The sequence below is a fragment of the Vitis vinifera genome, chromosome 10, assembly GCF_030704535.1.
Source record: "Vitis vinifera cultivar Pinot Noir 40024 chromosome 10, ASM3070453v1".
Classification (NCBI taxonomy): domain Eukaryota; kingdom Viridiplantae; phylum Streptophyta; class Magnoliopsida; order Vitales; family Vitaceae; genus Vitis; species Vitis vinifera.
In genome coordinates, this window is record NC_081814.1 from 5,539,551 (window position 1) to 5,551,039 (window position 11,489).

The 11,489-nt window shown below is 31.2% G+C and overlaps 1 non-coding gene across 1 annotated transcript; it reads right to left on the reverse strand.

Annotated features, from left to right (window-relative positions):
* Positions 1-2,491: 2,491 nt before the first annotated feature.
* Positions 2,492-7,074, reverse strand: LOC100263901 ((E,E)-geranyllinalool synthase). Its single transcript, XR_009466836.1, has 12 exons — positions 6,713-7,074; positions 6,133-6,333; positions 5,745-5,965; positions 5,522-5,645; positions 5,333-5,445; positions 5,049-5,248; positions 4,275-4,387; positions 4,094-4,175; positions 3,757-3,975; positions 3,511-3,640; positions 3,176-3,421; positions 2,492-3,100 (listed from the first exon to the last, which is right to left on the reverse strand). It is a non-coding gene; the product is annotated as a (E,E)-geranyllinalool synthase (transcript).
* Between the last annotated feature and the right edge of the window lie 4,415 nt (positions 7,075-11,489).

Genomic DNA, 11,489 nt, shown 5'->3' on the forward strand with positions numbered 1-11,489 from the left:
TCAACTCTTAGCCATCTATGCTACAAATCAAGTGATTGAAGTGTCCACTCTCAATTAGCTGTGTCACCGAAGATGTAGCTGCTCAAGACTTTTCCATTTCATCTGTGGAACAAAAATTTGAGGAAGCAAAGTGACGCAAATTAAAGGAAAATTATGTAAATGGCCAAATTCTACATGAGAGGGAGCTTGTTGCGGGACTTCGTCTATTTCCCTTCACAAGGTGGGGGATGATATCTAAAATAGATATTCAACCCTGATATGGGAGGGACTCTATTTGATCTCTCAAAAGAGCATCAATCCCCAAACTTATATGAGATTCTATCTATAAAACCCTAGAAAATGTGTAAATACACATATTTTAAAGTTTATAGGATCTATTAGGATCAAAACAAATAATGTCTATATATATTTAAAAAAAAAATCATAAAAAAAACAAAAAAACAAAAGAGTTTATATCAATAAACCAAGACATCTCACCCTTCAATCTTACGCTGTTGTGATTTCCCTGTGATAGAATTTTGAATGATGTTTTGATTTTCTTATTTATTTTCTTTGAAAAATATGTTCTCATCTAAAAAATTTGAGTGTTTATTAAATCTATAGAAAAGTGCAAAACATGTAATTTTTCTTAAATTCACATTCATTACTTTGAAAACTATGTTTAAAGGATATGTTTTATAATTAGTTTGGTAAGTCAACATCGATTAATATGTAATCCGAGAAAAATTTAAATTTAATACTGATAATTGTTTCTCTCGGTCAGACTGTACAATATTTTGATTCTTTTACAGGTGGTATTGATTCTATCCAAATATAACAAAATTTAAAATTGGAGAAATTTTGATGATTTGGAAAAATATCTAAAGTATATCATGATGGGTATTTTCCTTGGAAGTCTCTCATATTGGAGACATTTGGTGAAACCAAGAAAAAAACCTGCAGAATTATAAAGAAAAAGTTCATCTCTTAAAAAGTTTACATTAATTTAGATTATATTATTAATAAATGTTTACATATTTATCAAGAAAATAATAATTATAATAATTAAATGAAGGAAAAAAAATAAACACCTTATTCTTTGATTGGAAAAATAAGGAAAAAAGGGATTTTTTTTTTTAAATCCCCCCTTTCTTTTCTAAGGAAACAATAAGAAAAATGTGTTTAGTTATTTGAATCTTTGTATATACTTGTTTAATAGGTTGGACTTGAGAGAAATGTATTATTGTCATCCTTTATTTCTTAATAAAATATTTTCTAAATATCTCTTAAAATAATTTAAGAGATACCTTTAAAATATAAAATTGATATTATTTATAATAAAAATATTTTTATATTTTTTTGTGCCATTATATATAAAAAAGTGGGCAAGTACTATAATAACCAAAAATGATTTGAAGACCAAAAATGTACTATTTTTTTGGGAATTGAAGTCTATTAAGAAGAAAACATAGTGGTTATTTGTCAAAAAGGTATGTTAAATATATCCTCAAAAAGCTTGGCATGGTCGGTTACAATCCTGCATCTACTCTTTTAATCATGAATGAAAAGTTGAAGAAAGAAGATTCATGAAAGTGACTTCAGAAGCCTTGTTGGAAATATCCTATATCTCGTTGCAATAAGACCTGCAGGCATCATGTTTGCAACAAGATTGTTTTTAAGATTCATGCACTCTTCTAGTCATGCACATTTTGGAGCAGCAAAAAGAGTCTTGAGATATTTGTAAGGTAATATAAAACATATAATAAAACATTTCAAGAATATTTATGATAATGATTGGGGTGGTTGTGTTGATAACATGAAACTTGGGTCTTACAAAAACAAGGATAGATGGCTCAATCCTCTACCAAAGCAAAGTACATTCCAACTTGGTTGACAACTTTTTAAACCATATGATTGAGAAGGAAAATGGGGCAACAAAGCTACTTTGTGACAATAAATCTATTATAACCATGGTAAAAAACTATGTTTTTTGACTAGACATATTAAAGTAAAATATTATTTTATTAAAAGAACCATTTCAGGTGAGATTCAATTGATATACTCTAAATCAAATGAGCATGTAGTTGATTTCTTCACTAAAGCATTACTTTGGAGAAGTTTGTCCATTTTAAAAAGCTTTTGGAAGTGGAATCCATTTTATTAGAAAAGCTATTTCAGATGCTGAGATTCAACTGATGTACCATAAATCAGAAGTGCAGGTAGCTGATATCTCACTAAAAGCATTACCTTAGGAGAAGTTTGCCCATTTCAAAAAGGATTTTGGGAGTGGAAGAACATGGCATCAGGGGGAGAATGTAACATAATGTGACTATGCCATGTTTGGGTTGCAATTATGTAATAATTATTTTTTTGTTTTTTATTGTTGAGTGGCTGATATGCTTCCACGTGGAGAGATTTGCTCAGGTTAAATTCTCTTTACATTTGGTTTTGTAACTTGCACTGTACCAAAAAAAAAAAAAATTTGAAAGAGAAAAAGGTATCCTCTGTTTTTGGTGGACTGTTTACTCTGTTTTTTGGTTGAAACTACAACGCGCCAACACGTCTTGCTAGGATCCGTGTCAGCTAAAGACATTAGAGCTGCATACGTTGATTTATATAAAAAGACTCAAACGAAATATAGTTTGTGATTCAGGGAAATGGGCACTTTCCCACAGCCGTCTCTTATTTTGGGAGGAATCCGGTGCATGATGAAACTGGGTTTTACCCGAGGTTTGTAGGTTTGATCAAAGCAAGTACTGCTGATCTTTGAATTTTCCTTCTTTGGTCTAGCATGATATGGCAAAAGCTTCAAGGGCTTTGACGTTTGAACTTTCAAAGGAATATAAATGGCCCTATTAATGTCATGAAGTAATTCAGTGTTGGAGTCGAATCGATTGCTAGAGTTGTAACACATCTGAAATACTTTGAAACATGATAGGTGAAGCTGCTTGCATGGTTTAGGCAAATCATCTAAGTCATCCATTAAAGCATGTTCCAGTAATTCCTTCCTCTTCTCATCCAATATGGCTTTCGTGAAAGAAATTGAATCTTCAATGGTTGCCTTTGGGTTTTCTTTCAAGTGGAGTAACACAAAGTTCAATTTCCCTTCCTCTTGCTCCTTCTGTCAGAACTCATGGAGTATTAGCTTCTCATAAAATTAAGGATATATTAACATAGAGGTCCAAATAATAATCACCTGGTAGCTTTGTGTATCGTTCAACAGACGAGATACAACCATGAGCAATTTTGTAATGCTTCCATTCTGAAAATGCTTCAGTTTGCATTCCGGTGAGCCTGGGTTCAGAAAACAAGAAGCTGGAAGGACCATGGTCTGTGTGGCAACGGAGATCATGGCATTATCTAGGTATTCATGCTTTGATGGAATATATCCACTTTTACTCCACTTTGTTTCCAGCAGCCATGAGGCAAATGTTTCATACCACTTCATACAAAAAGCACATTTCAGGATTAATTTAGTGGATAACATATGAAATAATTAATATAATAATGTTGATTAATTGGAAAGATTACTATATCTTGAAGATCTCCTGTAATGTCGTTTCCTTGTTGATGAAGGTGCTTTGCTGCCATACCACTCACAAGGTTGTCCAGGGCAGCGAAGATAGTCTTGCTGTGGCTGCTCAAGTCCTTACCATTCCATCTGTCATATAAAATCAGAGGAAGTAGGATTAACATTACTTATACATATACCGTAGAACCAAATTAAATTAATGAAAGCAACTTGTTTCCCTTACTAGTTCATATATATATATATACCTTCGAACTGCTTCAGTGAGGCTTTCCAACTCGTTCAGTGAACCTTTGGTATCGAAAAAATCATCTGCAACTATGATCAGTATTCCACTCTTTGCAACTATCATTCTTACTTCAGAGTCATGAGGCAGGAAACTACAAGCCACAGCCACCGCAAAGTAACAGTAGGTTGTTTTCTCTCGACCAAATCCCATGTTACTAAGGCCCCAGTCCTCACACCACCTACAATTTCTATGTACTCAGGTGCTATTGAGGAAATTAATACATAGATATTTTCCAGGCTACATCTACAAACACGTGTGTATATATCCAGCTAGCATCTGACAAAATTGTATAATACCTTTTCAGCTCCTCCAGCTCACTCTTATAGATAATTCTTCACTGCTAGTTGCATTAGAACTTCATTATGAAAGCAAGATAACCTGGTTTTATTGAAGTTTGCTATGAGATGCTAATGATATATATATACCTTTTACTGCAGGTTTTCAATCTATTCTAACTTTCACCATCTTGATATATACCTGTAAAATGAGGCCTTGCCAGTCCATTGAGTGTTGATTTCACGTAATCGTTCAATCCACATTCTATGATCCAGGTGATCCAACCGTGCCATCCAAGGAAGATCTAGCTCATTCTCAATCTATGTGCATGGCATAATGCAGTCGTATCAGTATGATTATTGTTGATGGTATTAGCAATTGAATAATTCCTTTTTGTATATAAGCCTTTTGAATTAAGATAATCTAGATATGTTTCTTGCAAGACAGAAATGGAAGAGAAAATAAACTAGCATGAAAGTTTTCCCGCAAAATTTTCCCTTCGATCTTCGCTGTTACGACGCCTGCCGGTCTTGGTAGGCAAACTTGTCCATGTTACGAAAACAAATATTTCTGCCCCATGTGTCTTGTTTGATACTGGGGACAGAAAAGACCCAACAAAAAAGGCCTTTGCCTTTTGCATTGGGACAGAAATTCAACTTTTTTTTTTCTCCACTTTGGTTAAGTCAATTTTTTTTTTTTCACAAATATAATGCAAATTCACCAAAATTTCCAAATTATTCCTCCAATAGTATCTGAAAAGACAGTAAAAACCACAAAAACAACAACAAAGGTAAAGCGGAGAAAAAGATATGTGATATATTTATCTTGTTAATTTTTGGCCCAAATTTCTGAAATTACTATGGTTAATGAGTTCACCAAATTGGGCCCAGGTTGACATATGTTCTAAGTTACTGCTAATGGCCATTGAAGAGAATCGAAAACTACCAGTGCATGAAAGTCGGGGAACATAGCAACATTATCACCTCTGATTCCCAGTGATAATGTTTTGTCAAGTAACTTCCTTGCAAATGATCTGGCCTCCTGAAGTTCATATTCCCCTGAAAAGGTAAGGTCAGTGGCCCTATAAACATTATACATTACACTTGAGAAGTATTCACAGTCCTCTTCCATATGTGTTAGAACGTCTTCATGATTTAAAAACCAACAAAAGCTCCCTGCAAAGGCAAAAACATTTATATAGTTAGCATAACTATCTTCCGTTTATGTGTGTGAATATAAGGATGGACCAAAATTCCTACATGGAGAAACATGATATCCATGCATCCGCAGAAGTCGGAAAGCTAAAGCGTCCCTGTATATTTGAACTGGCACCAAACTCTGCTGCGGCAGCTGCTCTTGGCTCATGTAATGGCTGAAATTTCGTACGACAAATTAAAAAAAAAGCTATTTTCAAACATGAACTCAATGGTAATTAATTCGATCGGTACCTATAAACATGTTCTAAAATATTTTCAATCTCTTTATGGAAATGATCGGCCAACCCAAGCTTCTGTAAATGGTCGACCATGCTAAGCTGTATAAGCTGTTCATCCATGGGATACATTGATGGAACTGCATCAAATAGTAAAGTTAAAAATTTAGTGTCTAAATGAATCCTGCATACTAATTATTTAGTTTGGTGGATATAAAGAGTTAGAGAACTTCTCTAACCTCCATGAGGAAATCTTTGAACAAGAGCTTGCAGGTAATTCATACACTTTCTGTTTCGGGTAGTAATGAATGCACAAACTGTGGCAGAGGGAGATTGGAACATGGAGCCGTCCTCACTCAAATGCTTCACTATGTCTTCTTCATCGATACCATACCACAAAGGCAAGGTTTCAAGGTATGATAGTAATGGGGGATAATGGTACTTATCAACGAGTTCTTCCCTGCAAATGCATGCACGTACGTGGGTTTATTTTTTATGTACAAAATCAAGATTATTTACAGAGAGTGTCTGGTTGGAGAAGCGTTTCAGTCAAAATGATTGAAAACAAAAGACTAGTACTAATGCTTTAAAAATTAAACACCTATTTCTAAATGCAAAAACGCATACCTTTCCAGAATCCGTTGTCTGTGGTGGAAAATATTTGTCAGAACTTCTTCCAACTCATCTGAGAAGACAATCTCTAAACCTGTTTTTTGGGCAAGTTCAATCATTGCAGGGAAAACGATGGCAAACCAACGAGGACAGCGGCCATGATTTTCTGCGAGAAGCTTCTCTGTGTAACTGTGTTGGCATGAATGAAGGCCAACCCTGAAGTATGGAAAAAAGGTAATTACACTTCTATCAGTTGGAGTACAGAGCCTATATTCACTTAATAAGAGAAATAATTTTTTTTAAAAAAAAGAACTAAAAAACATAAAAGAAAACTATATTAACTTGCCATAAAGTGAACAAAATGATGAGTAAGAAAGACACAATTATAGGACACCGCACGCCTTTTCCCAGACTTTGCCTCCTTTTGACCAATTATTACCTGGTATGTATAGAAACATATTTATATTTATTTCTGCAAGCCGCTTAAAGTAGCTTTAAGGCGCATTCATGCTACCTTCTACTGGTGGAATGACTATGACACAGTGAAAGATTCAAAAAGAAAAAGGTGGCAATGTATTAATAGCCATGGTAGTACCTCTCTCCAAATTTCCACTCCCAACACCCCAAGTTTTGAGTGCAAGCATGCAGGCAAGAGTTGCAGGAAGACAATCAATGGTGGGATTGCCATATCCATCCGACTCTCCCCAGAACCCACCTTCTCTCTGGTTATTCACAACCCAATTCAAGCATTCCCCGAACATGGGCCGTCCATCATTCCCACCTGGAACCATGGCTAGCCATGCAGTGTCATAAGCAGAAGGGGAAACAAAAGAGTAGAGATCAACAGATGAGAACATCTCATCCTTGATCTTCCTAACTAGAGCTTCAATTATGGAATGCGATGATTCCATTGAAAATTAAGAGATAAAAAAACACAAGTATCTTTTTCTAGCTACTAATGTGCGCAGGAGTGAAAGCATCGACCTTGAGCAAGCTACTTATACTGTTACATATTTTGTGGCTGATTCATTAATGGTGACATATACGGTAGCGCCGCAATTAACTGTTCATACGGTGGCTTATTTATTCTGTGGTCCAGGACATTCATGTACCGACTATTTTCAACACATCTGGCTGGTACAGTAGCACTGGAGACGTGTAGACTTGAAATTCACGCGATGCTTGGGCTTTTCCTCTTTTGGACAAGACAAGTGGTTGAAAAACCTTGTGAAGCACGAACCTTAGGGTGTCCCTTTCTCCCATCCAATATTTTTAAATTATAAATGAATTTTCAATTATACGAAAAAAAAAACTAAACATGTTATATTTTTTTTCCTAAATTTTTATGCCTTAATTATTTTTCTTAATCTTTACTATCAAATTTGAAAACCCGAAAGTAGAAATATATTACCAAACATGATTTTCCAAATTATTTCCAAATTTTTAGTTAAAAAACAAAAATTGAAAAATAAAAGTAGACAAACATCCTATGAACGTTATTAAATGTGAATGATTTTTTTTTAATATGTAAAAGAATTCAATAAATGCCAAAAATCCAAATTCACTAACGAAAACGAGATGAAAACAAAAAATTAAAATACTTTTTTTGTGGATTCTTTGAAAACCTAATGGAATAAAAATGGAATTTTAAATTATTTTAATAGAGTTTAAGATTGAGAAAAATAAAAAACTAATAAGTTGTTATTTTGGCTTAAAATAATGAATTAATTGTTTTGTAATCCTAAACCTGTTTTTTTATTAATTAATTTTTTAAAATATTCTTATAGAGGACATGAATTTCATAAAAAAAAAACTAAATTATTGGTTTTTATTTTCTTAAGAAGCATAATAAAGGCAAAAATATATATTTTTTTGAATCAGTTTATTGTAAATTCAAACAAAAGATTTTTGTTTTTTTGAATTCGTCATAAAAATGATATTTGTTTTTACCTTATAATTATAGTATAATTGTGGGTATTGATGGATTAATTGGTTGGAAAATGTAAATAAAATAAAAGTTTTTGGTAATAGACTATTTATGGAGTTTTACCATCACTATTGCCAATAGGATAAGCTGATTTAAAAAATGCAAACAAAAACCATCATTCTTACCAATATATATAGTAAGTTGGTCGTCATAAATAAAGAATAAAGATGATTTAATAATTAATTTTCATTTATTTACCAACGGATAACCTATGTTACTATTATCAATAAATCATTTGTTGGAGAAGATATTTTAATCTAAAGGGTACATATATTCTTTTGTAAATCTTCTTTCTTGATAACATATTTCTCCATGCAATACTTGCAATATAAAATCATTATTGATTTATTTAGGACAAAAAAAAAAAAGATGGAAAAGATCATTACTAAACTAATACAAATTATACACTAACTTATTGCTAAATAACAAAAACTTAATAATGTATAGATTAGCATCAGTTAAAAATTTCTAGAACACTTCTTAGATTACCAAAATAAGTTGAAGCGAATCTAGAGCATCTTCAACCAAAAAGAAAAAAAAAATATTAGCAAAAAGAAAAACTTAGAAAAATAAAGAATTAGTTAAAGTTAAAAAAAGAAGAAGAAATATTTATTTAAAAATATTTATTTTATTATGAAGTAAAAATTATATTTCTTTTAGAAAAGGATATGATATTTTCAAAAATCATGAATTTTTTCTCTACAAAACTATCCTATGAAAAATAAAAAAAACCATAATTTTTATTTTATTTTATCAAATTATGGTTAAAAATTAACTATTAAAAAAATTAAAAGAATCATGATTTTTAATTTTTTTTTACAAAAAAGATAAGAAAAATATATATAAATCAAATATATTATCAATATCATACAACAAAACATTAATTAAATGCTAAAAATGGACAAAAAAAGTAGTTATGAAAATATTAAGAAAATAGAAATATTAAAAATTTTATGATTAAAAAATATGTTTGTTATAAATTGGTATTGGTTAACATTATATGAAATTGAAAAAAAAAAATCATCATTATATTATCTTGTCACTTGCTAGATCATATTTATTATATAACTATTATAAAAAGAATTCATATTTATTACACAAAATTTTTTCAAAACAAATTATGTATATTGGTATTTTTGTCGGTTAGAATCCATTATAGTAACAATACTATTTTGTTGAATAGTAATTTTCATTAAAAAAATTGTTTGTGATCATTTATTTTTTATGATAAATTATTCTTGTAACGAAATATATTGGTTGATTTGCAATGGTTTAAATCCATTGCAATAATACATTTTTGTTAACGAATATTTATTGTTACAATTATTGTTGATAAAAAAATTACATATAAGTGATGGGTAATTCAATTTGTGATAGAGTAGGTGTGCTAAAAATTTGTGATAGCTTAAATCCAACTTAAATGGGTTGACAAAACTCAATTTTTTATTTATTTATAAATTTTATAGTGATACTAAAAAAAAAGTATGAGCTTACTTGTCAAGGTCTAAGGATCAAGTCTTTAATTAAGTTTTTCTATACGTTCCATGCCATGGTAGTAAAAGAGACAAGGAAAAAGTTGAAATATTTATAAGATTTAACAGTGAAGGTGAGGGAGTTTGAAGCTTATTGCTTCAAGTATGGTATAAGACATGAGAAAAAAGTTTCAAACACACTACAACATGATGATATAGTTTAGAGAATGAATCATATCATCATTAAGTGGCGGATCCAAGGAGTGCCTAGGTGGGGTAAATGCCCCTTGAAATTTTGCTAAAAATATAGTAGGTAATGAGAATTGAACCAAAAACCTAAAGTTTTTAAGTAATTAGCTAACTTACTACCAAACTATATTAGAAGTTTGATGTTATTCTACCCCCTTGAAATAAGTTCTATATAAAGCCCCATCTCAACCACTTTCCTAGCTCCGCCCTTGATTATTAAGAAGATTAGGAGTATGTTGAAAACTGCAAAGTTACCTAAGATGTTCTAGAATGAAGTTACTCGAATTGCATATTACTTGATAAATAGATCTTTATCAATTTTATTAAACTTTGGGACTTTAGAGAAAGCATGGATAAGAAAATATGTATTTTCACTAAAGGGTCTTTGGGTATAAAGCTTTTGTATGTGTTTCTACATAATAGAAATTTAAGCTCAATGATAAGGTAATTCTACACATTTTCATTTAGTATAATGATGATGAATTAGGTTTAGGCTATAATATCTAGCCAAAAGAAGACTTTGAGAAGAAAGGATGTAGCCTTTCTAAAAGATCAAACCTTAAAAGCTTTTTATAGAGTTGAGCAACCTAGAGGTACAAATGGTGACATGATTGAGATTGTACATATACTTATCTCATTACAATAATTTAGAGTTGATGAGTTACTTGGAGATGACTGGAATGGACTAAATAGAGGTGATAGTGTAGTTAGTATGCCTATACAAGAGACTATTGATCGAGTAGGAGAACAACAACCACTACTACAAAAATAATTTATGATGTCACTATTTATGGTGTCGCATTTAAAATAATGACACCATTGAACTTAAAATTTATAAAGGTGACACATCATATAAAAAATCTTCAATTAGGATAGTTAGATGATGCTAATTTCAGATTTACGGTGTCATTTTTTGGAAGTGACACCATATGAAATAAAAAGTTTTAAATTTTATAACTCAATGGGCCCTTTTTAAAAATAGTGAGTAGGAACAATTTATGAAAAGTCCATTGTTTCCATATATACATTAACTAATATAAAAGATCTTATTGCTTAACCCTAACCATTGTTTTCTTCTCCTTTTTCTCACACCCATGGTCGGCACACCCATAATTGATATTCTTTCCTTCGTAAAATCTCGGGTAAGTCAAAATCTCTTATCTATCATCTTCATTTTTTTTATTAATGCAAAAAACTTTGTTAGTATAATTGTTTTATATCTCTTGATTTAGTATATCTATGATGTGGGTTTTGTAAATGGTGTTTTTTAACGAGTTCCAGGGAAGTAAAAACTAGGTTTAACATTCTAACATATTTTTTGTTTCATTGCTAATAAGCCCCAAAACAAATGAAAACAAGAAAAATGAATTATTTTTAAAAATTTTGTCTAATTGAGAATGAGAGATACACTAGTTTGTAGTAATTTTTCGCATGAAATAATATTTTATTGAAGACTTGACTATATAGTGTATTGGTTGTAATTTTTCACATGTGAAAATATTTTGAAGACTTGACTATATTTGATACTTTTTTCCACCGTGCTAGGAGCTTTTTGGTGAAGTCTAACAATAGAGATTGACATCTACTATAAGATGATGCTCAATTAATCCAAAAGCACTTAAGTTATTTAGGGTTTTCTTCAGTTAACCTAAGAAAACATTCTC